Here is a 23,965-nt window from a genome sequence, read left to right on the forward strand (position 1 = left end):
AAAGTTAATAAAAATAATGGATTTGTAGAAAAATTTTAGTTAACACTAAAAAAAAAATTTAATTTTGAAGAAGTAAAATTCTTCTTCAGAATTCAATTATTTTCATAAATAATATAATACTCAATGCAGAGTTTCAATTATTTTTAATACTACTTTAAATTATCATTCGAAAAATTCAAATATTTTCACAAATAGTTTTTCACAAGAATTCAAATATTAACAAATTTTTTTATAAATTTCTTTACGATAATTCAATTATTTTCATAAACAATATAAAATTTTTTTAGAAATATAATTATTTTCAAACACAAATTTATTTTATAAAATTTTTTGAAAAAATTCGTAAAAATTCAATCATTTTTTTAAACTTTAATAAAATTCGTTTCGAAAATTCAATTATTTTAAAAAATTATAATAAAATTCGTTTCAAAAATTAAATTGTTTTAAAAAATTTTGATAAAATTCTACGCAAACATTTGATTATTTTCATAAAATTATAAAAATTTCGCAAGAATTCAATTACATATTTAAAAGTTTTAATAAATTTCTTTACAATAATTCAATTATTTTCATAAACAATATAAATTGTTTACAGGGATTCAATTATTTTCGTTTTCTTCGAAAAAAATTCGTATGAATTTAATTATTTTTTAAAATTTTAATAAAATTCGTTTTAAAAATTTTATTATTTTTAAAAATTCTCGTTAAAATTTTAATTATTTTCAAAAATCTTCTGCAATGCAATTATTTATAAAATTTTCATTCTTAACAAAATTTTTCTAAAAAAATTCAATTATTTAAAAAAAATTTTCATAAAATTCTACGCAAACATTTACTTATTTTCATAAATGATAAAAATTTTACTCAGGAATTTAATTATTTACAATTTTTTTTATAAATTTCTTTACAATAATTTCATTATTTTCATAAATAATAAATTTTTATTTACAAAGTTTCAATTATTTTCATAAATAATAAAACTTATTGTAGAGTTTTAATTATTTTTAATAAAATTTTAATCGAATTTCTCGAAAAATATAATTATTTTTAAAACTTTTATTAAAATTCCTCAAAAGAATTCAATTATTTTGAAATTTGTTGAAAAATTCTTTATGAGAATTCAATTTTAAGAAACATTCAATTGTTTAATAAGAAATTTATTTTTATAGTTAAATAATTGAATTCTCGTAGAATTTTCTAATAAAAATTGATTTAAAAATGAATTTCAAGTGAACCATGTTCTACTCGGGCGGTAGAATGCAACTTATTGAAAATGTCACGTAATTTAACAAAAGCGGTTGAAAATAAATAAATAAAAATACGCTGGAAAAAGGACATTGATTACATAAGAATAACTGACAGTTACGATAAAATGTTAGTGATGCGACAGTCATTCAGCACGTAATTGTCATAAATAAATAGTGCACCTCGTGTGTGTGAGTGTGTGTGTGTACGAGAAAAGCAAATAGCAGATCTTGGAGAGCATGAAATTCTCGCATTTTAATGCCGATAATGAAGGCAAGCCGGATGTAGGGGTAAAAACATTATGCACATAATAATGCAGTGAACCACTTTATATCGGAAGGATGATAGAAATACAAGTTATTTCGGTGAATTTAAATTCGAATTTGTCCTCAACGAAAATTGCAAAGTCAAACAAAATGCGGAGAGTAATTAAGTCCGGGCTGTATAATTTCGTCGGTATGGTTTGTTAAAATATATTTGGGAAATTAAAGAGTTTTTTTTTAAAACAGAAAACCTGAGTACTAAAATAGTTGGAAATAATTAAGAGTTGAAATATAAATTGAATTTGAAAAAAGAATTTTTCTATTTTCAACACTAAATCGAAAATAGTATATATTTTTATCATTATTATTGAAAATGTTCCATGTCGCTTTATTGTTCGAATTACAGAAAGCTGTCGCTTTTGTACTAGCAAATAATATGATCCGCTAAAGGGGATATTTCATGAAATGTCAAGTTGTCTCTGGAGAACGATGTATAGTGTGTACACTCTCTCATGGAGTAACATCAATTTGCAGTCACAAAATATCAACGATTTCAAATACTTCCTAATGAGAATGTAGAAATTTTATAGTTTACAAGGAATTTAATGGGGAGAGAGAGAGAGAGAGAGAAACCTCTAAATTGAGCAATACATAATGTGCGGCAGGTATTTGAAGAAGCAGAGCTCTCGTTATTGCGAATCTGGCAATAAAATGGCGGGGATATCTCAAATCGGGACATAAACGGGTCACTTTATTATAACACCTAAAACAATAGCAATTCTTGTTAAATAAAGTGAACTAGTGCAGTCAATGGTCCAAACTAAACTCGTGAACCACATTTGTATGGTAATTTTATAGACCTTGCCTCACACCCCGTAATCACCAGAACTCCTCGCACGTAAAACGTACCAGGATCAGAGAGAGAGAGAGAGAGTTAACATTTTTATGTATATGCGCCGACAAAAAAAGAATCGCGGAACCAAATATTTGATATTCACGTGACGGCTAACATGATTCTCCTGTCAGACTATATACAGATTTATGTTTCCCGTTGGTGGTGATGCATTTTCATACACGCAAATTTCATTATTTAAATATTTTCGCACTTGACCAAAAGAAATTGATTATTAAATTTTACCATTTATTATCTATGTCAAAAACAATTATAAATGGCATTTATTATTTTTTAATTTCATAATTATGACGTGGGAAAAATTAATTTTCTTCAAAATTAATCCATAATGTTCGTAACGGTTTTAAAAAAATGAGACAAATTTTTTTATTTTGTAGGGTTGTCATTGTCACAGGTCAGGGAATTCAGGGAAAAGTCCAGAAAATTAAAATTGGTCGGAGAAATCAGGGAAAAGTTAGGGAACTTTATTAAAAGTAGTGTGAAAAATTAAATTTTTAGAATTTATGAGAAAATTATGAATTTTTGTGTCCTTTTTGTTTAACTCATAAACTATGAAATTACCATGAATTTTAATACAAAACCTTCAATTTTTTCTATTTTTGACAATAAAAATTTAAATAACTTCATTCTTGAAGAACTATTATAAAATTATCACACAGAAATTATTTAATGAATAATTTTACTTAAAAATTTCAAAATTAATTGGATTTCAAAAGAGTTGTGTTTACAATCTTCATAAATTAGATGAACTTCAAAGGTTTCAATTTGAAATTTTAGACAATATCAATTTCTAATGAATTTTAATAGAAATTTTAAGAACAAGTGATTACAGAAATTCAATTATTTTCAAAAGTGATAAACTTCTTCGCATAAATTCAATTCTGTTCATAAATTCAAAAATATTCTCGTCATTTTCAATTATCTTTATAAATAATAAAATTCTTCTCCAAAATTCAATTATTTTCCAAAAAATTAATAAAATTCTTGGCAAAATTTCAATTATTTTCAAAAAAATTAATAAAATTCTTGGCAAAATTTCAATTATTTTCAAAAAAATTAATTAAATTCTTGGCAAAATTTCAAAAATTTTCCTCATTTCAATTATTTCTAAAATCTACTATTATAATAAAATTTTCCAAAAGAATTCAATTATTTAAACAAAATTTTAATAAAAATTCCACAAGAATTCAATTACTTGCCAATTTTTTATATTTTCTATACAAATCAAATTATTTTCAATACAATTCTTCTTAAGAATTCAATTATTTTCACAAATAATACATTTTTTATGGAAATTCAATTATTAAAAAAAATTTGAATAAAATTCTTCTCCGAAATTCAATTATGTTCATAAATTATAAAATTTTTCTCTACAATTAAATTATTTAAAAAAGTTTAGATAAAATGTTTTATAAAGTTGAAGAATTATAATGAAATTGTTCATAGAATACAATTATTTTCGTAAAATATAAAATTCTTCCTGGGAATACAATTATTGTCAAAAGTGTTTATAAAAATCTTCGAAACAATTCAATTATTTTCGTAAAAAATAAATTTCTTCGAAGCATTTGAATAATTTAAGAAATTTTAATAAAATTCTTTCCAAGAATTCAATTATTTAAAAAAAAATTTAATAAAATTTTTCGCCAGATTTCAATTATTTTCAATTTTTTAATGAAATTTCTCAATGAAATTTAATTATTTTCAAAAAGGTTTTAAATATTCTGAGAAATTCAATTATTTATTTTAATTAATAATTTATTAATAATTTAAGAAATTTGAATAAAATTCTTCACAAGAAATTGAATATTTTTATAAATAATATTTTTCTCCGAAATTCAATTATTTTCACAAATAAAATTCATCACAGGAATTCAATTCTTTAAACAAATTTTTAATAAAATTCGTTGCAAGAATTCAATTATTTTCATAAATAACAAAACTTATCGCAGAATTTCACTTATTTTTTATATAATTTTAAATAAAATGATAAAAAATTGCATTTATTCTTAAATTTTTTTTTTAAATTTGCCAAAAAAATTCAATTATTTCTAAAAATTTTGATAAAATTTATAAATATTCAATTTTAAGAAATATTCAATAATTATTTAATAAATTATTTATTTTTGTAGTTAAATAATTGAATTCTTGTAGAATTTTCTTATAAAAATTCATTAAAAAATGAATTTCACTTAAAATTTAAAATTGAAATTGAATATTAAAAACAATAGCGTGAATTTTTAGAAATAATTGAATTTTGAAAAAGTTTCAAATTGAAATCTTTGAAAATCTGAATTTTTCATTTTTTTTAATTTTTCTCAAAAAGTTTAATTGAAATTATTCCAAGTTTTTATTTTCAAATATATATTAATGGAAGAATTTCCAAATAATCGATGAAATTTCGTAAAATTGAATTATGTAAACAAAATTGAAAATTCTCTGAATTTTTTTTTTAATTAGTGTTAATAATTGATTTAAAATAATAATTGAATTGAAATGATGGAAATAATTTTGAAGAAGTTACAGTAAAAATATTTCTTATTGTAGAAAATAATGATCTTATCACTCGGTCATCTTTAATTTTTATAAAACACGAAGAAATCGATAACTCCGAGTCGAAGACTCGGAGTGATCGATTTTTTCATGTTTTATAATAATATTCTCATAAGTTATTGAATTTCAGAAGGTTTGAATTGAAAAATCTTAATTCCTTTAGAAAAATAATAATGATTAATTATTTTTTTGAAAAAGAAGTTATTGATGTTTTCGAATAATTTTCCAATTAAAGAAATTCCTAAATAAATGCAACAGAAAATTTTTTTTGAGTATCTAATAATTTTTGGAGTGAATCAGAATATTCTTGAGGGTCAGGGAAAAAGTCAAAATCAGTCAGGAAAAAGTTTGGAAATCAGGGAAAATTTAGGGGAAAACAAAATTAAATTTTTATGGCAACCCTGTTTTAGCTTCTAATTTCTGTTATTTATGAATAATAATAACGGGATTGCCACTAGTCAGAAAAGTTATTTTTCAAAGCAAAATTTAATATTATCTTTCAATGGAACTCGAAATGACGCATTATTACTTCAATATAGAATACATTTATAAATAAGCAAATTTAAAGTAAAATTACAACAAAGTAATTAATAAATGGCAAACTAATATTGGCTTAATTTAATGAAAAATTTCATCACCACACAAAGTTAGTTTTCAAAGAGTATATACCTAAACATGTAAATAAATTTTAAATGCTATTTAGGTAAATATTATATTCAGGAACATGTATATTAATTCATATGTGTTCATATTACAATATTAAACATACATAAATAGACTTTCAATATGAACTGAAACACATATTATACCCGGAGTGAAATGCATTGAAATACATGCATATGCGTTTATCAAATGTCAATCTAAATATGAATTACCATTATTAACGTGAGAGATAATATTTTATCGGAAATATGTTTATTTCAAAATTTCCGCTACTACACTAGTCTGATGTTAAGTTACAAATTCAACAATTTTCCAAATTGTCAAATAGAAGGGAGATCAAATTGTGTTATCATATAAAGGGCTATTTGCAGCATTTGATACGCATGTTGAATTTAATACAATTCTCTGCTTTAGTTTCGTATCGGTAATTATGCAACCTACAAAACGAAATTTCAAAATTTACAATCAAGATTTCGGAAAAATGCAATTTCGGTTATTAATATAAGAAAATGGAAATTTTTTTTAATTTCCAAGAGCTACGAGTTAGGAAAGTAATTTTAAGAAGGACACTTTAATCAAGACGACATATAAAGTGGACGATTTTACAAAACTTCAGGGCTATAAAACGGCTTAATATAAAAACCTGTATGTTCATTCTTTTCAAAGAATTTCTATCAAACTGTTAAAAGTTTCTATTTTAAATAGAAAGAAAAATTATATCAAAATTTTAACATGTTCGAAAATTTTTCAATCAAAGTATTTCTTGTTAATGTTTAAAATAGTGTAGGGTACGTAAAGAATTCTACGGTGATAAAAACATTTCACTTCGACAATAGTAAATTTTTGGACGATTTTTGTGCTACCAAACTTTTTTGATCAGCATCCAATAAAATTTGTTCTGAATTAACAAAAAATGGACCAAGTCAATCAAAAAATTCATTGAATGACAACTATCAATCAAAAATATTTTATTGTCAAAATTAAATCTTTTTATTTTCATCCACAAGTTCTGAACTTTCGAATTGACAGAATTTCTCGTCGATATTTATTTTCAAAAATTACCCGTGATTCCTGTGAACAATAAAAAGAAATAAAAAGTTGAAAAGTTAATAACTTTACAATTCATTCTTTTCATACTTAATGAAGTATTACAATCAAATTTTAATTTAAAGAAGTAAATAAATATCTTTCATTTGAACGTTCAGGACATTTTTTCACTTTTAAATTAAATACAAATTTTCTTATTTTAATTTTAAATTCAATTTTTTATTATTTTATTTAAATTTATTTTTTTAAATTTCAATTTTTTAAAGTTTGGTTTGAATTTTTTTAGTTTTAAATTTAGTTTTTTTATAAAATTAAATTTTAAAAATAAAGGTAAAAGGGTCGACTTTTAAATATTGAGATATCGGAAATAATTGAATAATGCAAAAGTATTAAAACCTAATTAAGTCTCCGTGAGGGAAATTGAAGTTCTAACAATTTACGTTTCACAAAGCTTTTCGTAGTAAACCATAACTCTCTACTCAACATACCTTTGACAACCCACAGAATTGAGGAATACTTATGTAACAAAATTAACACCTCACAATGAAACTCGACGCTAAATTTGATTTGTCCTCTAATTATCCGACATCACACATGTGTCCTATTGAGGAACAATTTCAAATTCACTTTTAAAGTTGTAACGTCTTTCAATTAATTTAGTCGATAAAAATATTATCCAAATCAGTAATTTTAAATTTCAGACGATTTTCACTAATTAACAATTATTTAATTATGGTATTACAAAAATAAACAAGTGAGTAAATGAAATTAGTAAATAAAACCTTTTCAAATTAAACAACTCATAAGAATATTATTATAAAACATAAAGATATCGATCACTCCGAGTCTTCGACTCGGAGTAATCCATTTCTTTATGTTTTATAATAATTAAAGATGACGTACTGATAAAATCATTATTTTATATTATAAAAATATTTCTGTAATTTAATATTTAATATTTAAATTTAATATTACTATTAATTAATTTTTGTAATATTTCTGTAATTTCTTCAAAATTATTTGTATCATTTCAATTCAATTAACATTTTCTAGAATTTTTAACTAAAATTCTACTTTAAATCAATAACATCAATTATTATTATTGAATTAAACTTTTTCAAAGAAAATTAATTCTACAGAATTGCTAGTTAAAAGTACGAAAAACAATAATTAAATTCTACGAGAAATCAATTATTTTAATACAAAAATAAATAATATTGAATACATATTTCTTAAAATTTAATTTTTACGAAGAATTGTATTAACAACTTTTGAAAATATTTAATTTCTTTTAAGGAATTTAATTAAAATTTTAATGAAATTTATTGTATTAAAGAATTTTATAACAATTTTTGAAAATAATTGAAAACTTTTTGAAGAATTTTATTAAATTTTTAAAAAACTAATTGAATTCCTGAGAAGAATTTAAATAATAATTTTTGAAAACAATTGAATTCATGAGAAGAATTTTATTACAATTTTTTAAAATAATTGACTTGTTGAGAAGAATTTTTAAAAAATTTTCAAAATAATTTAATTTCTGCAAAGTATTTTATTACTTTTCAAAAGAATTGAATTCTTGTGATGAATATTGATATTTATCAAAATAATTGAATTTTGGAAAAGAATTTTATTAGAATTCCTTAAAATAATTGATTTTATGGGGAGAATTTTGTTGGTTATCAAGATAATTGAATTCTTTTGCTTACTTAAAAATTTTTGAAAATAATTAATTTTCTGCGACGAATTAAATGTTATTTATGAAAATATTTGAATTATTGCAACGAATTTTATTGTTTTATTGAATAATTGAATGTTTCTTAAAATTGAATTTTTTCCTCAAGTTTTAATAAAATTTTTAATAATAATTGCATTTTTCAAGGAATTTATTTAAAATTGTATTAAAAATATTTGAAATTTTGCGATGAAAATAATTGAATTCGTAAATGAAATTTTATTATTTATGAAAATAATTGAATCTTTTCGTAGAATTGTATCAACAAGTTTTTTCTATAATTAAATCTGTTGATAAATTTTATGAAGATAGTAAATATTTAAAAACATTGAATTGCAAAAAACTTTTAAAAATAATTGAAATGTTGCAAAGAATTTTATTTAAATTTTTGAAAATAATTGAATTTTCGGCCAAAAATTTTCCTATTTATAAAAATAATTGAATTCTTTTGCAGAATTACTTAAAAATTATTGAAAATAATTAATTTCCTGCGACGAAAAAAATAGGGTACGTTTAGGGGCCAAAATTAAAAAAAGAGGACTTTTAGGAAAATAGGGGACAGACTGTGAAGCCTGAGTTTACTATTGAAATTATTTCCCTTTTTTCCAAAGTGTTTTAAAGTTTTTTTTAACTAATTAACCCTAATTATATGTTGAAAAAATTACTACTTCAGAAAATAAGGAAGCAAATATTATATGAATTTCATTTTAAAACATGAGTAATGTATAATGCCTTTTTAGTCGTACGATCTTTCATTTACATTTTTACTGACCTACGTAAAAGTTTGTATGTATGTAATTTTTAAGCAAAAAGTATATAATTCTTTTCACGAATAACCTCTTCTATATGTATATACATAATACGATAATCGGATGTGTGTGGAAGGAAAATAGGATTTACGTGACGAGGTTAAAGAAACTGATATTGCACTACATCAATGCTCGATTTCACATCTGAATTCCAAATGTATCGAAAGATAAAATTAAAAATAATGTTTCACACAATTTTCCCGCTGGAAGGAAAAATCGAAGAAAACTTCTTTCAACCGAAAAATTTATATTTGTTATTTTTCTAGTTTTAAACTAACAAAAAAATTTTAACTAAAAAAATTTTTAACTAATTTCATTCAAATTTTTAAAAATAATTGAATTTCAGAGAAGTGGAACATGTGGAACATTTTAAAATTACACATTTACTTACTTAAGAATAAATGTTGTTAGTATAAAAAATAATATTTTAAAAAGAAAAAAAAATTAAAAGAAGTAGATAAATGTCGTTCATTTGCACGTTCGATACTTGAACTTGTATTGTTGTACAATAAACCTGTTATTATGTAACTAAAGTTGAATAATAAACAATTCATCAAAAAGTGTTAAGTTTTCCACACAAAATTAACTAAAAATGTATATTTTCGAACTTGAAACGTTCTTACAAGAAATGATGGATGAAGGATTTCAGAACCGTTTAAGCAAAAGATGTGAATTTAAGATAAGTGTTACTAAATCTCGTCCGCATTATTATATTTTAGCATAAGCAAACAAAGTTGTTAACATATACTCAAAACAAAAGTTGTATTTTATTTTTGCTCTTCTGCTCATGGCAGTTGAATGATGGATCGCTATGTACAAAAATTATTACTTTTTTTCTTATAATTTCCCCTAAACGAAAATTAACTAACTCCCAATTTTATTTTTAATTTCCAAAAAAAAAAAGTTAAAATAGCTTTTATATTTCTAAAACGTCAATATATTTTCTGATAGAATGAATTAAATAATAAAAAGCACTCGATCTAGTCATATTGAAATTGCTATTCACACCATGTCCCATCAACTGGAAATTTTAAACGTCATAGATATACTTTCAGGATGAAAAGCGAACATCTTTGAAGTTTTAATTTTGTAGAAACCAATTTTTAATCATACAGTAAAGTTAACAGTAAAGTTAACAGGAAAGTTAACCGATTAAAGTGACATAGATTTTATTTACTATATATGTTATGCGTGCATCTAAAATTTATTTCTATGCAAAAGGAGTTAAAACAAATGAATGCCCTCATTCTTTAGTTTCTATTGTAATAATGCCGTATTAAATAATTATAATATCACCTTCTTATACGAAACTTTTTATAAGTTTTATGTATAGTTTATTTTAGCTTCTCAAAACTCTCTTAAATGTGTTGAATCTAAAAAGTTAAACTTCATACTGTTCTTCCTCTTTTCAACCCAAAAAATTAGCGAGAAATTATCGGAAAAGTAAAGTTTGTAATTTGTCCCATAATACAAGATACCGAATCTTGTAAACTTGATAAAACAAAAATGTGGTTGTTGCATAAAGAGGCACTTTTCTTATAGTGAACATTTTCTAGAGAATTTTTATTTTTAAGTAGGATTTAAGAATTTAGAATGTTGGAAACGATCTACCTTCTCCAAAAGGAAATGTCAATTAAAAATTACAGAATATGTTATAAAATTTGAATCGTTTTGAATCGTTGAAAGTGAAATGGTTTTTGTTATTTATTTCTTAAAATATGTGTTTCTTAGCGTCAATGAATTTACATTCTTGTGTTGATTTGCTATGGTTTGTGTTGACTGTGACCCTTGTTGACGAAAATTACTAATCAATGTACACAGACCGCAAATAGAAAATCTTGCTTTTCGATGTAATGGGATTAAATTCAAAATTTCACAGGACGAGCTCATTATGTTAAAGTTGTCATTAAATCAGAAAAGTCCATCTGTTGTACATTATTCAATTACCTCTTATCAAATCAATTTATGAAAAACAATCCGAAAACAATTTTAGAAAACAACAGCATCGAGAATATTTGTCTCAAATTGATTTTTCGTCAGTATTGAAAAATTTTGAAACTAAAAGAAACGGAACATTTTTGAAACTAAAAGAGACGGAAAGTTTTTTCCATAAATGTTTTTTCATTCTAGAAAACTTTTTATGGAATATTTTTGAAAATCAAAGAGAACAGAGCATTTTCACTAAACCTTGAGACTAATAAAATACCCGAGATGTTTAACAATAAATACTTGAGGAACATGGAGGAAAATAATAAGATAGAATGTAAACAAAGACAAGGAAGTATCCTTGGAAATGCATCTCTTCGCCTTACTCATATCCTGGACAAACTTATCAATAATTCTCTTATCAAACTTTGACAACAGCTTCAAAGCGATCTTTCACAATTGACACAAAACTTTTCCAAATGGAACCACCCAATTTCATCTTTTCACCTACATTTATATACAAACATAAATACTTTATAGAAAAAGCTAATAAAAATACCTGAAAGAGTATCGATTCTTCTTATCTTCCTCTCCCCCTTCTCCTCTTTTCTTCGCCAAACAACTCCTTTTAAACAAATTTTTTACTCGGGTAGATTCGAATAAATCTATCCGGTGCTCCTCGACGACAATCTCATTGAGTTCAATGAGATAATTCCAACTTCACCTCTCTTTTCACCACAAAAAAAACACTTGATCCTCTTAATAATATAAGAGTACCGCTTTCTCAACAATAAAATATGCGTCGCATTTAATTACATGAAAACATTTAATCTTCTTCTCTCACCAATAACAATTTTGCACCCTTCGCGATAATCACCCGCGAGTAAAATCGATCGACTAGTCAACTTACTCGAAATGACGCGCATCGATCGCGCATTCCGTTTAGCGAAAAAAGGGAGCAGTGGACTCCAAAAAAATCTCGAGGATTACCGGATGGGGAAATCCGATCGTGGACCACTCGATGAAAATCGACACACACCGTCTTCGTACCTCACTGGCATCAACACTATCCTTTCACTCTTCCGTTTCCTCTTTCTTCACTCTTTCGTTTCTATTTCTTCTTCTTTGTTGTTGTTATCTTTTTTCTTTCCTCCCCCGGGGAAATTTTCTGTTTTTTGTAAATTAAAATGTATCTTAAAATTCTATTTTTCAGCTCGAAATAGAGACTTTGGTATGTAGCGGGAAACGCGATAAACTTTAGTGGGGAAAAGAAAGTGAGAAAATCGCGAAACGTAGGTCGTCTTTCGTTCTCGAGCGAAAGCGCCGGACGTACTAGTGCACGAGTGGAACTGACGAGGAACCTGGCAGGCTCCCCTAGACGCTGCGCGCTCCGCTGTCCTGCGTGAAAACCGTACGCTATTGAGGGTACCTACAATATCGACGTCATCGACGTTTTTACCGCACTACATCGTCCGCCCACCTGGATCGTTGCCCGCGGCCTGCCTTTTGTATCCCGCCCTGGATCCTACGCGAATCTTTCGAGTCTAAGGCGAGAGCGTGGGTTGATACACACAGGGGTCGTAAACCAGACTCGGATTAAGAAAGCATCATCTCTTCTGGGAAAATAGAAGAGATGAGCGAAGCAACCACCCGGAGAACGTAAATAATTATTACACTCTCCATTGTCAATAGCCAAACGCCGAGGGGTAGGATATTTTTGCTTTTAGAAAATACGAGCAATTTTTTTTATCCAAACTGTTGCTGGTGTTTTTTAGTTTTGGAAAAAAATTATCCGGGGCGCAGGGGTCGAACGCCAACCGATTTTCTAATGTCGGTTGCTTACTCTAACCACTACGCTACGCCACACTAAGAAAAACTGAGTCAAAAAAACAAGCTTTTAATACTTTTTTAAATCTTTTTTTGTGTGTAAATTTTTTCTTTCTCTTTTAAACAGAGTTGCGACTAAAATTTTATTTTGTTTTCCCTGATTTCCAGACAAGATTTTTATTTTTTTCCTGACTTAAATTTTATTCAGTGTTCTCACAAAAATGTGACATTTCCAATATTTTATTACTTTGTATAACTTTTTACTAAACTTTTTTTAAGTTTCTTTTAATAAATCAATTATTTTTAATAATTTTCCAAAATTTTTTCTTAAATTCAATTGAAATACAAACATCTAATTATCTATAATAATTTTAATTGTTTAATTAAAGATGACCGAGCGATAAAATCATTATTTTAAATTACAACTCTTCAAGGTTATTATAAAAGTTATTATTTATATATAAACAGTTATTAAAGTTATTTAAAAAATATAACGAAAATATTAATTAATATATTATATTAGATATTAATATCTATTAAAAGTACAATAGATTTTTTGAAAAATGATAATAAAAAAAATCTCAAAATTATTATTCTCTTAATTTTTAAATACATTAGCTTCTTTTTTAAATAAATATTTATTCATTATTATATTTTTCCATAGAAATTAAAATTCTTCAAAAGATTCAAATTCAAACTTTTAAGAATATTATTGTAAAACATGAAGATATCGATGACTCCGAGTCGAAGACTCGGAGTAATCGATTTCTTCATGTTTTATAATAATTAATGACCGAGCGTTAAAATCATTATTTTAAATTATAACAATATTTTTAATGTAACCTTTTCAAAATTATTTCCATTATATCAATTGTTGTTGAAAAAAATTTGATTTTATTTTTTCCTGACTTCCAGACGCAGCATTTTGACTTTTTCCTAGGACCTAAAAAGAAATTTTGATTCATAGGACAGTAAATTAAATTTTTTTTTTTTACTATTTTAATTTATTTATTTTCTAAAAGTTTTAACTAAAACAATTTTTTAAATAAATTACTTTTAATAATTTTTGAAGAAGTTCTTTAAAAATTAAATTATTTAAACATAGAGAAAAAGTTTTTGGGTAAAAAATTCAAAAAGAATTAAATCTTGAGAACATTTTCAACGGCTGAAATTAAAAAAAAAAATTTGAATAAAAATTGTCCAAGAAACTTGTTTCAAATTTAAAATTAAAATTATTTATAATTCAAATTTTCTAAAATTTGAAATTGAAACGTTTTGAAATTCAATTATTTACAAAAGTTGTAAGCGAAATTTTTATAGAATTTAATTATTCTTGGAATTTTTGAAAAAGTTTATTAAAAATTCAATTATTTAAACAAAAAGAAAAAGTTTTTGAGGAAAAAAAATTCAAAAAGAATTGAATCTTGATAATATGTTGAAAGGTTGAAATTACAAAAAATTTGGATAAACATTTTCCAAGAAACTTGTTCTAAATTTTAAATTAAAATCATTTATAATTCAAATTTTCTAAAATTTCAAATTAAAACGTTTTATTCAATTATTTACAAAAATTGTAAACGTAACTCTTATAGAATTCAATTATTCTTGGAATTTTTGAAAAAGTTCTTTGAAAATTCAATTATTTAAACAAAAAAAAAAGTTTTTGTGAAAAAAAATTCAAAAAGAATTAAATTTTGATAATATTTTCAAAGGTCGCTGGACACCAAAATAATTGAATTTAATTTTAATCTACATAAAGAGAAAATTTTCACTCATTTTCTAAGAAATTCAGGGAGAAAATATAAAATTTAATCTAAAAAATATGCAAACTAAATAATTCACCTATCCTGATGAGATCTTAATATCTTTTTTATATTCACCGAAGAAAAAAATAAAACAGCAAAGATATTTTAATCGGAAAAAATAATTTCGTGCGAACGAGAACGAAATGTTCTCCACGACCATTTAGTAGGTAATATTTATGCTGCAAAATATGTATCAAGGGAGGTACTATAAAGTTTCACATGGTAAAAAATGATTTCATTTGGGAAAAGTGTTACAGCTTTTTTAAAATTTCTTTCTAAAAATAAACAATTCAAACCCCTCGAAATTATAATCAAATCATAAAATAAAGTTTCTGCGTTTTTCTGGAAAATAATTTTAACTTATGAAAAGCTTTTCTCACTTTCTTTTATATCGCGCGCGCATATTCTTAAAAATCTTCAACTACACTATTTTAAGAAAAACTAAGAGCTTTTAACATATTGTTTACAATTCTAGAGAATTTTTTTCTTAAAAAAAATACCTATATAGAAACGAGTGCATGGAAATAACTCTAAAGCTTTTAAATCTCGCAAGTAAAACATAAAAGATTCTTAAGAACAAGTTAGAATGTCTTTTAATCTTAGAAACGAGGTGAAAATATAAATATTATAAAGAAAAAATGCCAGAAGGATAAAGTATTCAAATATAATAAAATTATACAATCACCAATCGGAAAATCGTCTGAATTTTGCAAAATTAACTTTAATGGAAATAAAACTAATTTAAAGAAATGTAAAAAATGTTTTTGAACTTTAAAAAAAATAGAAAAAAATTAACTTTGAAATAATGGAAATAAAACTAATTTAAAAAAATGTTTTTAAGCTTCAAAAAAAAAATTAGAAAAAAAGGTTGATATCAAATATAAATTCGGTTCTGATAAAGAAAGAAACGTAAACCTTAGCCCTCCAACATTACGTCGTTCAACCTTTTTCCCTCATTCAATATAACTGACGGCTTTCTGACTGCCTTTTTTATCTTTAAAAAAGTTCGGGCCGGATTTCATTTAAAAAAATGTGGATTTAATGCAAAAGTGAATTAAAAATATACGGAAAAAAATTGGAACTTTTGTATTTAGAAATATTCAGAGAAATCTTCATCATTTTCTTATTGTTATATTTAAAATGGACATTAGAAATTTTTATCCATAATCATTTTCTCGACCGCTATCAAATTAACAACAGTGGCAATTTATCTGAACCAAAATATAATTTTCCCAGTGTATTAAAAATAGTTTGCCATAAAAAAAAGTTTCTCCCATAAAAAAAAGTTTTAAGAAAAATTGCTCTTCTTGAGAAATGAGAGAACATTAAAAAAGGAGTCAAAATGATCATCGCACACGTAGAATGCAGACCAGAAATGTGACGCTTTCTTTTTATTGTAGAACACATTATCGCTGACCTTTTATTGCAACTTGTATCAAGAAAGGGAACCGAGATCCATTTAACGATATTGGTTGAGAAAAGTAGTTATATATGTGTTGTCGATGCCGGAAAAGTATAAATGCTATCAGAAAGCAGAGCAGATACGCCCTTTTAAAAGTGATTTTGCGATATGTAAGTAGTAGGTGTTCTGTCATTCAGGATCTAACAAACTCAATCTCCCTCACAACTTTTTTTTTTCTCTTTAAAGTCACAAAAGGGCGCAGCCCCTTTTTCTTTCTGACTGACCTTATCTATTTACTTTTTTATATTATCTCATCCCTCTCTCTCTCTTTCTTTCTCTTTCACTCCCTTTCTTCCATTTACAGACTTTCTCTAAATTTCCTGAAGCCAAAATTTCACTTGAGTTTTAGTGTTGAAATCTTTGAAGTATAATATATTTGTATTCTTTTGGTATAAAATCTATTTTTTTTGTATCTTAACAATTAAGTTGTAAATAATTTCAGGGAAGACAAGTGGAATGTTAACTAAAAACGGGGATTTTTATCGAAATTTGTAGGTTAAGTGACGTCAGAGGGGAAAAAAGGGTCGCGCATCCGCTACGCGCATGCGTGCCCCTTTTTTTCCCTCTGACGTCACTTAACCTACAAATTTCGCGTTTTCGATTATTTTTGTCATAAAAACTCGTGTACAACAAAGAAAGTAAATCCAAATTTATGTTCTAAATACAATATCAGAACTCTATTTTGCCTTCCTTGTTTGCATTCCTATCTTCTAATTATTATTATAATAATTTAATTAATTAATTAATTATATATAATTCAAAATGTATATTTACTTACGAATAAAATCGAGAGAAACAATTTGTTGTTTAACTCACCTGAAACAAAAAAAAAGAAATTACTTTACATAAGAATTATTATAGAAAAAAATATAAAGAATGAAACAAATATTAATTTCTATTAAATAATTCTAAAAAATTACTTCCATTAATGTATTAATTAAATAACAGTCCTTGGATCGACTTTAAGGCACCTTTTTTAAATTCAAACTTATAAGAATATTATTTTAAAACAAGAAAAAATAGATCACTCCGAATTAAAAACTCAGAGTAATCGATTTCTTCATATTTAATAACAATAAAAGATGACCGAGTGATAAAATCATTATTTTAGATTATAAGAATATTGTTAATGTAACTTTTTCCAAATTAATTTCATCATTTCAATTGTTGTTGAAAAAAATTTTATTTTATTTTTTCCTCACTTCCAGACAAAATTTTGACTAAAACAATTTTCTAAATAAATTACTTTTAATATATTTTTTGAAGAAGTTCTTTGAAAATTCAATTATTTAATCAAAAAGAAAAAATTGTTGGGAAAAAAAATCAAAAAGAATTGAATCTTGATAATATTTTCAAAGGTTGAAATTACACAAAATTTGAATATAAAATTTCCAAGAAACTTTTGTTACAAATTTTTAATTATAATTATTTATAATTTAAATTTTGTGAAATTTTAATTTGAAAACTTTTAAAATTCAATTATTTACAAAAGTTGTAAGTGAAATTCATATAAAATTCAATCATTCTTGGAAATTTTACTAAAATTCTTCTCTAAATTAATTATTTTTAATATAGAAAGTTTTTTGAGAATTCAATTGTTTAAACAAAAAAAAAGAAAGTTTACTTAAATTTTGTTTTGAAATAAGAAAATAAAATTATTCTAAAAAATTCAAACTTACTAAATTTCAATTATTCGAAAAATTTTGAATTCAAAAAATTCAATTATTTTCGACAAAATTTGAGTAACAATTTTTCAAAAACTGACTTTTTTAGAATTTTTAATTCAAATTATTTATAATTCAAATTTTCTAAAATTTCAATTTAAAACTTTTTTAAATTCAATTATTTACAAAAGTTGTAAACGAAACTCATTGAAATCAATTATTCTTGGAATTTTTATTAAAATTCTTCTCTAAATTAATTATTTTTTATAATTTTTGAAAAAGTTCTTTGGAAATTCAATTATTTAAACAAAAAGAAAAAGTTTATTTATTTATTTTTTATTCTCCTGATTTTCCTCTTTCACTGATTTCTAAATTCAATTTTTAAAAATTTGAATAATTTTCTTAAATAAATATTTAAATAATTATTATTTGCTTTTCCATTGGAAATAAAATAATTCGAAAAATTTCAAATTAAATCCTTCTGAAATTTAATAATTTCTTAAAATTACAGTTATAACCCTTTCAAAATTAAATTATTTTCTTCAATTTTTAACTAAACTTATTGTAACTCTAACTGGTTATGGTTCTTTTTTATAAAAGTCATTAAGATGAATTACTAAAAATATTCAACCAAAAATGTTGAAAGTAACTGATTTTTAAAAAATTATAATAAAGAAATTCTTAAAATTCATTTTTTAAATAATTTTTGAAAGTTTAAAGGTTTCTAATTTATACAATTGAAAAATTTCTAAATAATTAAAATTTAGTAAAATCTTTTAACAATAATTGAATTTTTTTGAAAAATATAAAAAAAAATAATCAAATTTTTATAAAGAATTTTAATTTTAAAAATAAACATGATTTCTCCAAAAATTTAAAAATGCTAAATTTTAATTTATTTTGTTCGAAGATTATTATCTTGGATTATTATTATTATTATCTTGGAACAAAAATGAATTTAATAAAAATGAATTTTCAAAAATTATAATGAAACAATTATAAGACTCAGTTTTTTAAAAATATTGCAATGTAATTTTACAAAATATTTAGAAGCTAATTTTCATTAATTTTCATATTTAGAAAATTCACAATTGAAGATTTTTCATTGAAATTTTTGATAATTCAACTATTTTCAAAATTTGCAATTAAAACTCTTCAAAAGTTGATTTTCAAGAATTGTAATAAAATACTTGCACAGAAAAATCAATTATTTTCAGTTAAATTTTAGAAAATTTCAATTATTGAAAAAGTTTTTGTATATTTCAAAAATTTAATTAGAAAAATCATTCAATAATAATTTTTGAAAGATTTGTCTATACTTAGTTAAATACTTTTACACTATAAAAATCGAAATAAATTGCATTTCATACCAAAAATGTAGTTTTTGTGGTAAAAATTTGAAGAAAAATCGAAAATAAAATTTTTGAAAATAAGTCGAAAAAATAACATTTTTTAAAAATAGTCGAAAAAAGGCAGAAATGTCATAATATCCGAGGCCTGGGTATTTTATTAATTTAAGGGAATAAAAAAGAAGAACACTTGTTTAGTTTGTCAATTAAACAAATGAACTAATTGCCATTCACTATATTCAAACGATTAATTCAAAAATTGTTTTCAAACTAAAGACACACTTTTAACAAATAAAAATAATTGAATTATTACGGAACATACTTGGCCGTGAATGTAAGAAAATAAATTGGTTATTTAATGCAGAAATACCTCTGTTTTATGTTAATGTTCTATAAGTCGAAGCGCAACGTTTGTGCTATTATTTATCTTTACACGGTCACTAGAAACAAACTTTCAACGATGATGATACCGAGGACAGGAAGAATAAATACCATGTATTTAATTACCTCGAGTACAAACAAGATGTATACATTTTCCTATAAATTGTATGAACAAATGGCCTCTGATGACATATATAGATCTTTTTCTTATAAAATTATACTTGCTGTATAGTATATTAAAAGGAGAAAAAAAATATCACAATGAAATGATGAAATAAATATATTTACAAAATATATGTCTCTTTTAGAATTTAATGAAAATTTCTTCTTCAAATTGAAATTGAAATACACAATTTCTCCTCTTTTTGAAATAATTACTTGATTAAACATAGTTTTATTTTCTTGTAAAAAGCTTCTATTCTGTTTGAAAGCTTTAGCAATTTCCTAAGTAATATTACATTCAACTGAAAATAGAATATACGGTTTGTTTTAACTTATATAATAACTGATAATTTCAAAGTAAAAACATTGGAATTTTTTCGAAAAAATTAAACTCGTCTTAAATAAAATGCTATGAAAGTTATATAACTGCATAGGGAATTTTTTACCAAAAAATGCGTTCGAATTTTGTATAAAGGCTCTAAATGTAAATTAGTGAAAAAAATGTCCAATAAAATTCTAATCAATTACGGGAATCACAGAACGAAATATTTTGCATTAAAACTATTTTTATAAATTATTATTGATTGTAATAAAAATTAAAAACTAAAATTAATTTAGTTTAGTTCAAAAACTTTAAGTCAATTTTTTTTAATAATTTCTGAAAAATTTTTTTTGAATTTTCAAATTCTTTTGTTTACAATGTTCAAAGAATGAAAAAAATTCCATTAAACTTATTGAAAAAAATTAATTGTATAGAATTCTTAATTAAAAGTATAAAAAGTTCAAACTTTCAAAGATTTTAATTTGAAATTCATTGAGATTTTTAAATAATTTTTTTTTTAGAAAATTCTACGCGAATTTAATTATTTAACTGGAAAAATAAATATTTCATTAAACAATTGAATGTTTCTTAAAATTGAATTTCCATAAGGAATTTTATCAACAAATTTTTAAATAATTGAATTCTCTTGACAAATTTTAATAAAATTTTTAAGAATAATAATAATTGCATTTTTCGAGAAATTTGATGAAAATTGTATTAAAAATAATTGAAATTCTGCCTAGAATTTTATTAAAAGTTTTTGAAAAGATTTGGAAAATAATTGAATTTCGGAGAAAATTTTTATTACCTATTTATAAAGATAATTGAAATTTTGACGAGAATTCTTGTAAATTTTTTAACATAGTTGAATTTGTGCGAAGAATTTTCTTAAAATTATTTTGAAAAAAAGTGTATTGTTACACAAAGAATGTCTTCAAAATAATATTTAAATTCTAATAAATAAATTATAAGAAGCCTTTTTAAAATAATTAACTTTCTTTGTTAATTCTTAAATTTTTAAGAATAATAACTTCTTTCGAGGAATTTCATTAAAATTGTATTAAAAATATGTAATTGAAATTCAGCATTGAGTTTTATTATTTATCAAAATAATTGAATTATTTAGAAGAAATTTATAAAAAAAATTTGTAAATAAATTGAATTCCTGTGAAATCTTTATTATTTTATGAAAAAAATTAATTGCTTGCTTAGAATTTTATCAATAATTTTTTTAAATAATTAAATTCTTTTGGAAAATACAAAAAAGTACATTTTAAAAATCATTAAATTGAGTAAACTTTTTGAAAATAATTGAAATTTTGTCAAGAATTTTTATTAAAATTTTTCGAAAATAATTGAATTTCGAAGAAGGATTTTATTATTTCAAAAAATAATTGAAATTTTAACGAGAATTGTTTTAAATTTTTTAACATAATTTAATTTCTTCGAAGAATTTTATTACTTTTGAAAATAATTGCATTTCTGCAATCATTTGTAATTTCACTAAATTTTTGCAAATTATATCGAACAATTTTGAATGGGTGTAAAATTAAAATCTTTGAGTAGAATTATTTCTTTTTGAAAAAATTTAATTTATTTTTTTTAAAAATTGTTTGAAGCTATTATTTTCTAATTTTAAATTTAAATAATTTTCGAATAATCGAAATTTCCTAAAATTAAATTGCAAAGAAATGGATTTGAACATTTTCAAAAGAAGTTTTTCAAAAATTATAAAAAATAATTGATTTAGAGAAGAATTTCAGTGAAAAATTCTAGAAAATAATAATTGAATTGAAATGATGAAAATAATTTTGAAGAAGTTCCTTTGAAATTTTTATTTTTATGAAAATAATTAAATATTTGCGTAGAATTTTATTACATATTTTTAACTAATTAGTAGTAGATTTTAAAAAATCATTAAATTGAGGAAAGTTTTTGAAAATAATTAAAATTTTGCCAAGAATTTTATTAAAATTTTTCGAAAATAATTGAATTTCAGAGAAGAATTTGACTACTTTTGAAAATAATTGAATATCTCCAATCATTTGCAATTGCTTCAAAATTAAATTTGTTATTGTTTTTTTAATTAAAATTCTTCTATTTTATTTTTAATAATCAATTAAATATATACTTAAATATGTTTTTTTATAATTCTAACTAAATTCATTTAAAATTGTAATTTTACAAAACCTTTTGAATTTCATCCACTTATGAAAATTATAAACACAAATCTTTTAAAATTGAATTAATTTTGAAATATTCAAGTAAAATAAGATTTCAAGAATAAGCACAATATTAGAAAACAAAAATTTTACAGGATTTCGATCATAATTCCCTGACTTTTCCAAATTTTTTCAAAGTTTATAAAATTCCCTGACATTTCCAGGTTTCCAAGAATAACTAATTTATTTTTTTGACAGTAGCGCAAAATTATTGTAACGAAATATCAATTTGAAGAAGAAATAAATAAATTTCGTTCTTTTGAACGTTGAGAACTTTAGGAACATAATATTATTTTGAAAATTATTTCCAACTTCATAGACATAGTTTTCTTTAAGGTATCAAATTGATACTAAATTGGGTAAAATTGATACAAAAAATTTTAATAAAATTATGATTTGATCCACACTTTTGGTATCAATTCCCTACAATTTGATACTTTTGCAAATTAACAGCAGCTTGTATTCAGTTTCCAACAATGTAATATAAGATTTAGAATTTTTATACAAAAATTTCCCTTTTTCACACTTTTTTATTCATTTTATTTTACTAATAAATTAATAACAATTTTTGTAGAAAATTCTCAATTTTCATAAGGAAATAATTTGCATCAATTCTATTTCTTAATTACACTTGTTTTAATAAATTCATATTTTATTTCTATGAGAAAAAGAATTAAAAATTTTTAAATTCTATTTTTAAAATTGCTAACTTGTTTTAAAAAATAGGTAAAAAGTTAGTCGCACTGTTATTATAAAACTTTTTTATTATTGGCCTCTTTCCTTTGTGAATATTAATATAATTTTAATGCTATTCATTTGAAAATTAGTTTATAATTAAATTTTTTGATTACATAACTAACAATGAATTCTCTCAGTGTACAATGAAAAGGACAAACTTTCCTGGAATAACAAAGTGCGAATATAATAATACTCCGTTTCTGTTAATTTTTCATCTACTTTAGTTTACATGGGCGTTTCACAGAAACGAAATAATATTTGTACACTACCCTCTTTTGGAACTATAAACAAACATTTCTATTAAATCTAATTGTTTAATAACGATATGAGAAAGTTTGAAAACTTCGTGTCCTAATCTAATAAACACGGATAAAATTGGGTTTATTCTATTCTTAATAAAATGAATGTAATTGGCTCGTACGTGCACTGCTTACGATCCCCCTAATCCCTATTGAAATTGACAAGAGGTAGAAGCAAATCAGAGACAACAGGTCACTTAGGTTAACTCTAATTGACTACGTTGGTTGGACAATCAACACTAACGAATTCACTTTGACCCAGTCAAATAAAATAAAATAAAATTCTCCAAGTGTGCGCGAAAAATTGGAACAACAAAAAACAAAAAGAAGAAGATGTAATATATGAGAGGAAAAAAATTTACCTCAAGATGATGAAAAATTTTCTTATTTTCAGTATATATGGATTTTTAGATTCCATACGATGTCCAGTGGGAAACTTTTGCTTGGCTCATCAATCTTAGGACGAAACTTGAACGCTTTTTATACCTCCAAAGTTTTCGTACATTTGGGATTTTATTGGATCTGTTGATTTGGCGCAGGGGTGATTGATATTTCCTACAATCGCCAAATAATGTTCGTC

At 23.5% G+C, this 23,965-nt stretch overlaps 2 protein-coding genes across 5 annotated transcripts in view; both read right to left on the minus strand.

Moving 5' to 3' along the window:
* LOC122500689 (neurocalcin homolog) overlaps window positions 1–23,965 on the minus strand; it is a 233,014-nt gene that overhangs the window by 141,925 nt on the left and 67,124 nt on the right. The window lies entirely within an intron of this gene.
* The window catches only part of LOC122500687 (neuronal calcium sensor 2), a 203,481-nt gene that overhangs the window by 112,759 nt on the left and 66,757 nt on the right, over window positions 1–23,965 (minus strand). The window contains exon 1 of one of the 2 annotated variants that reach the window (XM_043609741.1): window positions 11,714–12,528. The exons of the other annotated variant lie outside the window; for it this stretch is intronic. The gene's annotated coding sequence lies outside the window, so the exon portion shown is untranslated. Of the gene's footprint in view, window positions 1–11,713; window positions 12,529–23,965 lie in introns of those variants that run through there. 2 annotated transcript variants of the gene reach the window in all.

The sequence above is a fragment of the Leptopilina heterotoma genome, unplaced genomic scaffold (assembly GCF_015476425.1).
Source record: "Leptopilina heterotoma isolate Lh14 unplaced genomic scaffold, ASM1547642v1 Lhet_19, whole genome shotgun sequence".
Lineage (NCBI taxonomy): Eukaryota > Metazoa > Arthropoda > Insecta > Hymenoptera > Figitidae > Leptopilina > Leptopilina heterotoma.